This window comes from Choloepus didactylus, chromosome 14, assembly GCF_015220235.1.
Source record: "Choloepus didactylus isolate mChoDid1 chromosome 14, mChoDid1.pri, whole genome shotgun sequence".
NCBI lineage: Eukaryota > Metazoa > Chordata > Mammalia > Pilosa > Megalonychidae > Choloepus > Choloepus didactylus.
This window is the reverse complement of record NC_051320.1, coordinates 26748512-26762427: the sequence shown is the minus strand read 5'-3', so window position 1 is coordinate 26762427 and position 13916 is coordinate 26748512. Positions and strand designations below refer to the sequence as shown.

General features: G+C 34.2%; 1 protein-coding gene across 7 annotated transcripts in view; it reads left to right on the top strand.

Moving 5' to 3' along the window:
- NCOA2 (nuclear receptor coactivator 2) overlaps window positions 1-13916 on the top strand; it is a 330475-nt gene that overhangs the window by 115245 nt on the left and 201314 nt on the right. For 6 of the 7 annotated variants that reach the window (XM_037802517.1, XM_037802514.1, XM_037802518.1 and 3 more), the window contains exon 2: window positions 8266-8322. The exons of the other annotated variant lie outside the window; for it this stretch is intronic. The gene's annotated coding sequence lies outside the window, so the exon portion shown is untranslated. The remainder of the gene's footprint in view (window positions 1-8265; window positions 8323-13916) is intronic. 7 annotated transcript variants of the gene reach the window in all.

Here is a 13916-nt window from a genome sequence, read left to right as displayed (position 1 = left end):
CTTTAAGATTTTCTGTTGTTTTTGGCCTCTTGGCATTTGCTTTGCTTGATAGCTGTGATCTTCCAGGACCTCTGCTGAGGGAAGGCTATGTTACGTCACAAGTGTGCACCTTCCCGCAAGGGAAGCCCCGGGCCACCAGGCCGTGCAGGGGCATTCCCAGCATGATGCAAAAATGGCTGAATGGGGCATCTCGACCCCCCACTTTTCACACAGCTCTACCTTTCCAGCTCCGGGACAACTAGCTGTGGGTGTACCCAAGGCCACTGTCCACGGCCGATATTGTGGTGTGTGCGTGGTGCCGTGGGATACACTCCCCATCAGACTGGGTTTCGTGGCACAGCTCTGGGCTGTGGGTCTGGCCCTGGGCAGGAGTTTCGCCAGCACACTGGGAAGCCGGCTGCAAGGGACATGGTTTCTTTCTCCTTTTGGCTCTCGTCTCTGTCCCTCTGGCCCCGGGACACTGAGCAGCGGGTGTAGGGAGAGCTATCCTCCATGCCAGACACCGAGGCGTTGGCTACAGCCTGCTCCTGCAGTGCTTCACTGTGTGGTTCTCACTGCTGTATCTGCAGCTGCTTCTCACTGCTGTATCTGCAGCTGCTCTGGGTTTTTTGTTTGTTTGTTTGTTTGTTTTTTCTAAAAAGAACTAGTCCATCTCCAAATGCCAGCCTGCAGTTTCCCTACACCACAGCACGGCCATGGGACTTTCAGCCGGCTTACTCACTCGTTTCAGAATGCAAACTCCCGGTTTCACTAAGTGCACAGTCCCTGTGGTTTTAGCAGACCTTGTCCAGCTGGTGCATCGCTGGAAGTGGTGTTCTGGGTCACTTTCTGGTTTTTATCTAGTATTTTTCACGGAGGTGTTTTTTTGCCCTGTCTCACCTAGCCGCCATCTTAGGTTCTCGTCTTTTCAGTGTTACTTTTGAACCACTCACTTTTGCTACTCCATAGCCTTGAGGTAGGAATGACACTGCCTTATTTGTATTATACTAAGTGTATAAAGGGAAGGGGTTCTTGGATCTCTTTGTGTCAGTTAGCATGATCGTTACTGTACAGTAATTATGAGAGAAAAACCTAAAAAGAAGGTGAATTTCTGAGGGGAGTTCATAGTCCTGGTCCCTCTCATCAAGTGGATATTCTTCCTCTATTTTAATATTTGGCAGGTCTAAATTTTATTTTATTAAGGATATTGGAAGTTTTCCTGAAAGACTGGTTTATTGTGAATGGTAAACCGATATATAAGGAAGTCCTCTGCCTTTCTGGTGAATACAGTAGGTTCTGGTATCTGTTGTTCTCATTTCAAGGAGAAATGGGGAAAAACTCAGGGAAAAATCATCTCCTTATTGGAGGAAAACTGAAAATTCTGTTAGTGTGTTGGGGCCTTTTTAATTTCTGAAGACTGATTGGTTGTCAGAGTGACAACTTCTAGTCTTAGTGGGAAGTCATCCCTGAGCCTTATACAAAACTCAAAGAAAAGTTAATTTCTACCCAGTAGCTTATTTTTTCTCTTTTCCATTGTAATTCTTTTAAAGACTATTATTGTTTGATTTTTGGCTAAGCACCCTAATTAAAGCCCTGGAACTTATGCAGGAGTGTTGCTTAAAAATGACTAGTCTAGCAGCCGGTTGTCTGCTTTTAACCGAAGGTAGAAAAGTCCGTATCCTTGCCTTCAATAAGCTCATGTTCCTCAGGAAAAGATAAGTTTTAGCATAAAATGATAGAAGTCATTTGTACATCCTGTGTGTCCAAGTCTTTATTTCCTGTTTACTTGTCAACACTTCAGTCTTCTCCAATATGTTTTATATCTTTATAACACCAATGGAACTGTTCTTAATACAGTCATCAGCAATTTCAACTTCTAGTAGTTATTGTTTAATTTTTAGTACCATTGAACAGTGTTGATCACCCTCTCCTTGGAACTATATCTTTTGGGATTTTACAGTACTTTTCTCTGTGGTTTTCCTCTTACCTTTTAAGTAATTTCTTCTTATTTTCCCTGATCTGTTCCTTTTTTGTGTAATTTTTAAATTTTGGAGTTCCTCAGGGCTTAATTCAGACTCTCAGCACTCCCTTCTTTATATCTTCCACATGATCTTAACCATTTCAATGGATTTAAGTGTTATTTTCAGATTAGTGACTCCACATTTAGTATCTTTTGTCCTCTTCCGCATCTGAGCCTTCTGCATTTAGCTACAAAGAAGAGATTAGTTTTTCTTCTAGGTCTATCCCTGGAAGAGAAAAAATGAAGAACACTTCAGTTATTTGTATGTGTATCTTAACTGTGACTTAGCAATTTTTTAACTTATGATTTATCTCTGTCTATATATCTATTTTAACTGTGACTTATGATTTTTTTTGCATTTAGCACATATGAAAATTATTAAATGAAATTGTATACCTAATTGTTAAATGAAATTAACTCATGATTAATTGTACTGCCTAAAGCATTTTGTCAAATTTAACATCTTAATATTGGCTTTCAATTAATTTTAAGCCCAGTTTTAGTAAACTGAAGATTTCTCTGGGTAAATGAACTTATATGTATTAATAGACCAGATGAATAGTGGAAAAAGTAGTTAGAAGATTAGTTAATTAATGGTCATACAGAAGTTATAAGGGCTAAATGTTATTTTGGAGGGGGATTGCCACAATATTGTTGAGTGTCTAAAAAAAGACTGGAAAATGAAAATTATTGAACAGTTTCATTAGTTAAGAGGCATTAGTGAGCTGCAGTGGAGATATAGCCCTTTGAATAAAGAAAACATGAACTTGTCTGGTTTATAAATATTAATATATTATTAATATATATTTTAGATATTAATCATTAATTTGTAAATTATTCTTCTCTGTGACCTAGTGCTTATTTTTTGTAACATCAACTTAATAATTGGGGAAGAATTTTACCTTGCATATCCACTATGCATTCTTTATACGTTATTTACATTATCAAAATTCTTGCAACCCAACATTATTAGAATTTTAATATTACAGTATTTTATGAGAATTGCTATGAAAGCTATATTTTAGAATGCTTTTGCATTATACTGTATAGATGTAAAAGATAATATACTGTTGAATAATCTGAGGTAGTTCTCATAGTAAAGTCTTTAAAAAGTATAGCTTTCCTCTTGAGGAAATTTAAAGTATTGTACTAATCATTCATTGTGGCTATATACACTTGTGAGTGTATGGTCAGATGTGGTTGGCTGGAACTGTTGAAAAATCTCAAGTAATTTGAGTGGTACTTCTTTAGTGTTTTCTTCTTTTCCCTACATATCCTCTTCACTTCTGCCAGCTGGTCTGACTGGCTTGATGACTGGGTGGTGCTGGCTAAAGAAAAGCAGACCAAAAATAGGATGTATGTTGGAACATGAAGTATACATATGGCAATTAATTGTAGGGCTCCCCTTCACATTAGTAATTCCTTTCCAATTGCATGTGCCATATTTCCATTTGTTCATCAAAAATTGAGTTAGTTGTTCCCAGATTGTCGAATATATCTTCATTCATGTACTGACTCTGATAAATTGGTGACAGCTTCCTTTGACTGGCAGAAACCTTGAGAAATTTTAGAGTCCACATTTGGGCTCAGCAAAAAAGAATGCCAAGATCCATTAACAATGTCTGCCAGGGGTGCAGATATAGGGAATGATAAACCAAGTGTTGTGGTTTTTGCTGTTCTTGTTAGTACCATACCCAAACCCCTTAGAAAGCAGTTTTGAGGTTGAACACATTCCTGCACTCTTCTTTTTCAAATGAAATCGGCAAAATGATAGCACTATCAAAACTGAACTTCCAACCAACAGCCTAGTGAGTAAGAGCATGCATAGACTGCAATCAGGCTCTGGATCAGAATCCAGGTTTTACAATGCATTAGCTACATGAACTTGGGCAGAGTACTTTATCTCTCAGTTAAGTTTCTGTATCTATAAAATGGGTTTGATGGTAGCAGTACCTACCTCATAGCATTGTTGTGAAGTTTAAATTAGGTAATACATATAAAGCCCTAAGCCCAGGGGTCTCACAAAATAAGCATGCAATGTCATTTGTCATTTGTTGTTGATGTTATTAAACTAGAAAGCAAAATATGGCACTTTTTTGTTCTAGTAGTCATAAATTATAGTGTTCTTTTAGCTAGTATTATAGATTTCACTTCATTTTCTTTCCAGCTTCCTTTTTATTAACCCTGTACCTCTAATGCTGCCAGCAGTCCTGACTTCTTGCCTCAAAGTAATGTATTACATACGCAGCTTGCTAGTTGATGTTCTATTTGGCAAATGTTCACACCACTGTTTGCCACTAGAGCTCTGGTAGCTCTTAGATCCCTCTATTCACACAGTAACCTTAGCTATCACATAGGGAAGAAAAAGCAGGAAATGAGAGGCAGATTTTAAAAAATCATTTAAAATTTTTTAGCATTAAAAATTTATCATTTAAAAAATTGACATATAATTTACACATCATAAAATACACCGATTTTAATTGTATTAAAGTGTTAAGTTTCAGTAAATTCATACAGTTGTGTAACTATCACCACTGTTCAGTTTTAGGACAATTCTTTCAGCCCAAAAAATTCTCTTGTGCCTATTTTCAGTCAATCCCCACTCTATTCCCTGATCCAGGAAACTACTGATCTGTTTTCTGTCACTGTAGTTTTACTTTTTTCTAGAAATTTCAAACAAATGGTATCACTCAATATGTAGTCTTTGGCTGTGACTTCTTTTACTTAACACAGTGTTTTTGAGGTTCATCTATGGTGTTGTATATATTGGTAATTCATTTATTTTTATTATTGAGTGCTAATCCATTGTGTGAATGAAACACAATTTAAAAAATTCATTCTCCAATTAATGAACATTTGGATTGTTTGCAGTTTGTGGCTGTTATGAATATTACTGCTATGAACATTCATGAACATCTCATTTTGTCTGGACTTACCTAGGTGTGAAATTGTTGGGTTGTATGATGAGAAATTGCCAGATTATTTTCCAAAGTGTGGTACCATTTTATGTCCCCACCAGCAACTTATTTGAGGTTTCTAATTTCTTCATATCCTAACACTTTAGACATTGTAGTGGGTGAGTTAGTGGGTGTGTAGGGTGTCTTATTGTGGTTTTAATTTGCATTTCTCTAATGAACAGTGATGTTGGGTATTTTTCCCCATTGTATATGTTCTGTGGTGAGTTGTCAAATATTTTGCCTGTTTATCAGATAATTATTTTGCAAATATTTTTCTCCCAATCTGTGGATTGTCTTTTCATTTTTAAAATGATGTCTTTTGAAGAGCAGAAGTTTTCAGTTTTTTTTCTTTTATGGTCTGTGCTTTTGGTGTCATATTTTAAAGAACCTTTGCCTAAACCAAGGGCACTATCATTTTCAAATGTTTTCTTCTAGAAATTTTGCGGTTTTAGTTCTTACTTTTATCTCCATTTCAAGTTAATTTTTGTATGTGGTGCAAGGTAAAGGTCATGATTCCTTTTTTTGTTTTTACTCCATGTGAATAACTAGTTACTTCATTACTATTTGTTTAAATGACGACTTTCCTCATTGAATTGTCTTGGCATCTTTGTTGAATATCAGTTGACCGTATGCATGTGGGTCTCTTTCTGTACTCTCTTCTTTCCTTGTCCTGTGTATCCTTGTGCCCATACCTCACTTTTTTGATTACTTTAACTTTATGGTAAGCTTTAAAATGAAGTACTGTAAATTCCTCAACTTATGAGGTTATGTTAATGTGGCCCTAGTTCAGAAATTTCCTAGCAGTTTCCATGTTTGTGCATATCTGTAACTAAGGGCAAATAAAGCTGTTAGGACATCCTAGGAAAAATCACTTCAACTTGAGGTGGGGTGGGCCAGAAGCCTCTCTCTTTTTTTAAAAAAATCATTTTATTGCATTTCCTGTCATTGCCAGCAATGTTCAACAGGATCATAGTTGGCCAGGTCATAATTATAATGCCTACTATGTACCAGTGGCTTTATATAATTATTTCACTTAATACTTCTAAGATGTTGCAAGCAGAGTATCATTATCCCCATTTTATAGTTGTCTGCAATAGCATTCTGTAGGACACATACCAGCTGCTGCTACTAATAATAACAAGATTAATAGCAGCATTATTTATTTAGGTTAAGCCAGAATTGGAAACCTGGTCTTTCTGTGGATGCTAAATTCTAGATCCTTTCAACTGTTCCACATTGTGTTCTAATAGTGACCTATTGCTTCATGGAGAGGAACGTGTATCTTCTTAGCCCATGCAGCGCAAATAGTAGTTAGTGGTTGTCAAAGCACAAAAAGATGAGCTGTATGCCTCTGCCTTTTCTAGTTAGGCTCCTGTCTTTTCTCTGTCACTCTGCCAAGTCCAGGGCAGTCTCCTTTCTTTCTAGTTCCCCTAAAACACATTCCTAGAGAGACTTTTGTGAAAACTATTAGACTGAAATAGAGTAGTGGGATGTTTATTGTAGAACTTCTATTACCTGTACCATTGCTTTAAAAGATTATTATTTTACCAGGTAATCATATTATACTACAGATTGTTAGAAATATCTTCATGTCTCCTATACATCTTTCTTTAGCATGGATGAATTGGCACTTTTGTCTCATGCTTTTACTAGCATATTAATGAAATCTTACTGAGTAGTGTAGATCAAGTAGTAATAATTTAGTACTAATATCACAAATTTTAGCTCTTGATTATTGTATAGTGGGATGTCTTTGAGCAAATTAATTAATTTGATACAGAACTTCAGTGGGCTTCAGTAGGCCACCATAATGCATACATTTACCCTAGTTGTGATAGAAATAATTGATGCCTCCTATTGCACAGAAGTTTTTTGCACACTATTCACTGAGTAAAAGTGAATAGAATTCCTCTCCTTTCCAAGCTTGTGAAAGGAGATGAGAATAGTACATAACTTCAGTGGTTGGGTGTTGCTGTACCAGGTGTGGGTGGTAGGAGTGGTCAACACAGTATAGGCAATAAGGAGGTTCACTGTGATAGCTAATATAAAAGCAATAAAACTGGCAATGCCAAAAAAAAAAAAAAACAAACAGAATTCCTTAGTTTTACTTACTGTTAACTTATTTGCATACAGATTTCATTTTTCATGAATTGTCTCAGACCAATTCCCTAGCTATATTTCATTACATATAATGCTCACAAGACTGATGAGTCCTAGTAAAAATCAAAATGCAAATTTTGCTATTTCTCTCCCTTTTGAACCTCTTAGATCATGAAATCAGATGTTTCCATTGCCCTTGAAAAATGATAATTTGGATATTAAATTAATATAAATTAGTTCTACTATTAGGTTTTATTATTCTGAAGAGTAAAGGGCTCTTAAAAGAGTTAAGACTGTTTTAAATGTGATAATGATTCCAAAGTGTAAATTATTACTTATTGGTATCACTTAAAGGAAAAAAAATCTAGGGGGTCAGGTGTAAAAAACATTCCTTAAATCTGATTAAATGTTGTAGTATTTAATGGTTAAAAAAAAAAAAAGACATTCTGAATACCCCTACTTGTAGCAGTCTACTAATTTTTCTTGTGTCCATCAAATATACACAAGTGGTAAATATCAATACACATAAAATATATTTTATCTTTCTAATTTTCACTATGCCTCTTGCAGACAAACTTCTTTGATTAAGTGGAAGTGATTCTTGTGTGAATAAGGTATAAACAAACACCTTTTCTCAAAGATACAAACCCTGAAAGAAACTTGGCGAGCAGTTGCCCTCAATATTGAATTTGTTCAGTGCTTCCTTTTCTGCTACATCTTTTCTCTTGCAGACTGTTATGATTTTCATTTCTAGCGGCATTTAACTCAAATTGTGATCAATATTTGAATTATATTCATTCATTGATTCATACATTCAGCAAGCATTTACTGAGTGCTTACCATGCGGTAGGCAGTGTGCTAGCACCAGGAGGAATGCCGTGTGGAAATGGGCAGCTAGGGCCTCTGCTTTCACCCAGCTTGCCTTCTTGGGGCAAAGGCTATTGATTCAACAAGTAGTTACAATAAAATGTAATAAGCGTTATGATGGAACTCAAATTTGTACAACATAAACCTCATAATTCACAATGAAGTGCAATTTTATATTGTACAAATAGAAGTAATACAGCAAGTCTGCCTCTTGATTTACTATGCAATTTAATGGAGGGATATTATTAACGAGTATTACTTGTATTGATGGAAATTAATGAGTAAACTCATGTCTACTTTAAGGAGTCCAACAGTATTCCTGTTTGTTTGTTTATATTGCAGATTTCTCTTGGATTTGGCTACAGATTTATAGATCTTCTCCCCTGTGTACAGACACAGGTAGGTTAAAGTTGAAGTCTTTATGATGGAATGTTTTGATTTTTTTAAGTAAAATAAAATATTTAAAAATTATTCCATTTATAGTTTAGCAAAATTTATTTCAAAATTAAATGTAGGTCTACATTTCTGTTTTATTAGGAAATTTCTTTCTGAATATGTTGTAAATGACATTTGAAGGTAAAATTACCTATTCTATTTCTAGATTTGGGAAATTTTTTTGGTCATTTTCCTGCCTAAATACTTATATTTGAACTCATTAACAAAGGTAGGTTGTAGGCATAATTTAAAAAGCTGACCATCCATTTCCCTGTGTCCATGGGAATTTCAAGTTTTCCACCATATTGGTTGATATTATTGGGTTCTTGTTTCTTGTTTTCTGTTTGTTTTTTGTTCTGCCTTACCTTACCTTCTTCGGCATTCTCTGCTTCTTCCACCATGATTTGTCATTTATGGAAAGAACTGTGTCTGATATTTAGGCTTTTTATAGTAAAATTTTAGAATTATAAGGCCATTTCTGATTACCTTTAATTTTAAAAGTGCAACTTGCAGAGATTCCAAAGATAATACTAATAACGGCAGCTATTATGTAATTTATTGTTCATTTACTATATGACAGGCATTATATATGTGTTTTTCAGTTATTTTCAGAGCAACAGATAAGGAAATTGAAGCTCGGAGAGGTTAGGTGACTTTTCCAAGGTCGTATCAATTAAGAGACAGTTTGTCATTCCAAAGACTTTGATTTTAACCATTGAATTCCATTTTCTGTTTACATAGTCGTGAACACAAGCATTAAATCTAACAATTTAAAGTTCCACTCTGGGGCTTTAATACTTACTTTTTTGGGAGGGAACATGGGGGTAGCCATTTAGATTGCCTTTCCCCTTATACATATGGTATGGTGTGAATCAGCATTCTTCCTCCCATGTAATATTGAAAATTTTAAGTAACAGCTGGCATCTGTGGTTTGTTGTTGGATGAATTACTTTTCTGACAAAGAATGGGTTGTGTTAAATATGGTGCCTATAGAACTTGGTAGATCCCTTATCTTGGAAGGTGTAATAATTGATAGCTTTTGGGAAAATTAATCAAATTAAGAAATGAAGTGGTATGGTTCAGATAGAATTTTAGCTTCTCTGAATTAGGTTCTTTTTAACACTGAATGGGACATATTATATAAGAATATATTTGGTTTAAAAGTATATTATGGGGAAAATGTTCTTGAAGGCAACTTTGTTGAATACCTTAAAAATTTCATTTGAAGACATGATTAATTATACTCCCTACACTTTACAAAAAGTTTATGCCTATATGTGTAAATTCAAATTGCAGATTTGGTAAATGGATTAAGGAATTTTGTAGTTTGAATTCAAAAGACTAACGTTATTTAACAGACTGTGCTATGCACTTCTTTCTCTTTCTCAGAGAAGTTGTGGGTTTATAGAACAATAATGCGTAAAATACAGGATTCCCTATACCACCCCCACCACCAATACCTTGCATCGCTATAGAGCATTTGTTACAACTGATGATAGCATATTGTTACAATTTTACTGTTAACTAAAGTCCACAGTTTAGCATAGGGTTCACTGTGCTGTGAAGTGCCATGGATTTTTAAAAAAATTTTTTATTCTGCTACCATATATACAATCTTAACATTCCCCTTTTTAATCATATTGAGATATATATTTTAGTGTTAATTGCATTTACAGTGTTGTGCTATCATCACCACCATCCATTACAAAAAATTTCCATCATTCCAAATAGGAACCCTGTACATTTTAAGCCTTAACTTCCCACTGAGCTATGTTTTTAATTTATAGAGTTAGGTCAGTATTTCCATTTCCATTCTAGCCTCACTTATTAAGCATTTTTAAAGTTAGCCAATAAAATTTACTTTGAACTCTTAGTCAAAACAGGAGCAGTATTTAGAGAAATCTTGTTTGGCAATACAAACTTGAAATGTAATTTTTCCCTTCACTATGGAAAGCTGAACTCTCTGTGGATTTATATATACTTTGAATTTATTTATCAGTTCTTTTTCTCTGTGCTTGAAGATATGGGTGGGAGGATAGGGTGGGTGTGGGTAGGTGAAGACTTGTTTACTCATACTAGGTAGAGCCCAACTCTTAAAAATTAACATATAGAAAGAGAAATTCTCCACAGTATAATAAAGCATAATATACTTGTAATACTAATACACTTTCTTTTTGTATACTAAATGCTAAATAACTAAAAATTACATTAAGCCAATCAAGACATAAAAGAAATTATATCCATATTGAATATGACATGGTTGAAGATACGTTTGGATTTTTTAATCCCCATTTTGTTCATGGATGTGAAAGGTTTTGCAATTAGATATCTGATTTAACTGAGACATAACTTCCCATGAACACATGAGGGTGGGCAGCTTGATTTGATCTACAGATCTGTGGCTTTGAGTATTTTCTACCGGAAGTCAGTATTATTCTAAACTAAAGTTTAGAATATTTTAATACACATTTTCTTTAATATGTATCTTTTGCTTTTGGCAGTTAACTTTATTATGCTGGTGTGTGTTAGGTGCTGTGGAAAATTTAAAGAATAATTGGGGATATCTTCATATTTTCAAAAATTATTGAACTAGAAAAAAAAGGTTATGCTTCTGGGAAGGTCCACACCTAAGGAGACAGGTGTGTTGTACTTAGTGAGGTTGAGGAGTTCCAAGAGTTTAGGCAGTCTTTATTTAGAACTGTGGTGTTGTTATTTCCATATGGCCAGGCAAGGCATATTAGTAAGCATAGTGCATTGCTGAAAATGTAACAGAACTATGGGAGAACTTGATTTTTCTGATTAGTTCAAATTCTGGAATAACAAAATGTAGAATTTACAGATAATGATTTTTTAAATGCTTTTTATTAAAATTCAGAAAGATTTTTCTTGGAGGGTAAGAGAGCTGAGTTTCCATGTAAAGCTAGTTGACTGTGAGAATGACCTTTTTAAAATTTTTAATTGAAAAGTTTCTAAGTGTGATTTCTGTTAGCATATAGAAATAATTAAATTTAAAGGAATTACCAGTCTGTACCTAGGCTAAATTGAAAGTTGTATATAGCATAAATGTATGTAGTCAAATTTTGGAGTATCTCTTTAAGTACCTGTCTCCATGAAAGGTTGCTTTTGTGATATCATAGTCTGCAGAATTATTTGTCATTGCTACTTTTTAGAAAATTGGTTGGATTACTTGGAGGATTTTCTTTTCTTTAACCAACAGTTTGGCCTTTTTGATGGCAGTAAGTTAGATTTCATAAGCAGAAATCATGCACTTAATATTTTGTGTTCTCTACCTAAATGACTGGAAGCTTGTCACATGCCAATATCACAGAATCACTGCACAGTTTTATTATGCCTCCTTTGAATAATAGTTTTAGCATCCTTTGTGGGCTAATAAATTCTTTAATCTGACTAGTTTTGAACAATTCTTTTGTTAAACTTGAAAGAGAGTAGACAGTGTGATGTATAGAAACAGTATAAAATAGTTTAATATTCATTTACTGCAGTGTAAGAAAACGACTATACTCATACTGCTTAGGCTACTCAGCCAACTGTTACCCAATATGTATTTTTGGTATGTATCTGAAAGGAAGATATCTGCTGCCCTAGATCTAATAGCATTTATTTATCAATAAGTGCTTTTAAATATAAATTTTATTATTTTTGACTATTTTCCACACAAAAAAACAGATTAGTCTATAGAACCTAGTCACCTGTTTAGCCTAGTCATGTGCCTTGAATATATATGTATCACATAATCCAGTTCATGGTTCCCTTCTTACATGTAACCTCTTGATTTGTGCTATCTGATTCATTTATGTTATATATATCTTAGGCCTACTCTTTTCCCATTGATCACACATAGCACAAACATTTTTCCAGTCCTCTTTATCAACACAAATGCCTTTTAATTGCATCAGCATTTTGAATGTATTGGAAAATTACATTTGTTCTAGTAAAACATTTGGAAATTCTGAATAATAATTTCCAAATGTCTTTAATTGAGAGAAAAAAGCTTGAAGCTTATTTCCCTTTTTTATACACTGAATAAAATTAATTTGCATGTCTTAGGAATCAATTACTTAATTATTCCTTGGTCTATTTATGTATATGAATGCTTTTTAAAGCACATGTCTTGTTTTAAAAAATGAGCAAACTAAAGAACACTAAAGAGTAATAAGATAAAAAACTGTCGTAACTATTGAATGAGTATGGGCCAAAGAAAACAATTGATCTTTGTTTCTTCCAATTTTGTCATTAAAAAAGCTATTTGATCTATATTGCGAATTCTTACTGTTTTCTTTATGTCAAGCGTTTTTGTTTGTTTGTTTGTTTGTTTTTTCCTCCCCAGTCCAGAAAATAACTTCTTTTATCTGGGTTATAAGGTGGAGTATAAAAATGAAGATAGTTTTGAACCAGTAATGTATTTCAAAATCTATTTCAAGAATACTCATGCTATAAATTTGAATAGAATAGAAATGTAAAATTCCTTTGACTTAACTAAACATCTATTGGACAAATTAGTTTGGTTTCATGAGTGTTATTAATAACCAACAGTAGATGCTGTTTGTTAACAAAGTTGAATCTAGATTTTAGATTTTCTTTGTGACTAGATTCTTTGGGACATTTAAACTTCTTTTCTAATGTAGAGGATAGATATTTACTGTTGCTACTTTTTTCAAAATATCTGCAATGTTTTGTAAAATATTTATTGTCAGACAATTATTTCTTTGAGTGTATTCACTGATATCTTCATATTATATATAATGGCCAGGTTCAAACTTTTTGAACGTATGAACTGTTAGTCTTTTGTAAAATACTATTGTTATCTTTTAAATGCATTTTTATTTTAACATAATCCTAAATGACAAGGCATTTTGCTTCAAAAAACCACAACATGCTCACTCTGTTAATTGCCCATTTTATTACTTTCTTCCTCTCTTATTTTTAAAGGGAAAAATAAAACTTTTCCTTTCATGTCACAGTGTTCTGTCACCAAAGCTGTTCAACCCCAGAGTCAAAGGCTGGCAGCAGTTGTCACAGATGCTCTACCCCGGGGGCCGTCCTGGGGGAACCTGGGGTCTAGGACTGTCACACTCAGGAGTCAGAAGCTTGCTTACTTCTTGACCTTTCCTCATTTTAGATCTGGAAAACAAGAGGCATTATTCCAATATATTTGATACCTTTGGATATTGTGGTATTTCTACTTTAGTGTTCCTTTTAAGTAAGTCACTATTTGACTGAGAGCCTCTCTTGATTAAGGGTCCTGTTTCCTACTAAATTTTAAGGGTTGATTATGAAAATAACATACCTGATCATATGTTTGTTTACTACATTGAGGTTTCATGAGGTGGTTAAAGTTTTCACAAATGTTTTAAAGCAGAGATAAATATAGGTTAACTTGAGGGGCAGTGAGAGAAGAGGAAAAACAAACATACTACTTTGGCAGGACACCGTTGGAGGCCTTTGCATGTGTTATATTAATTTAAACTCTGGATAAATTCTTTGTGCCAGAATGTGAAGTATATTATGACTGTGCCTAATTTGTCTTTGATTTGGAG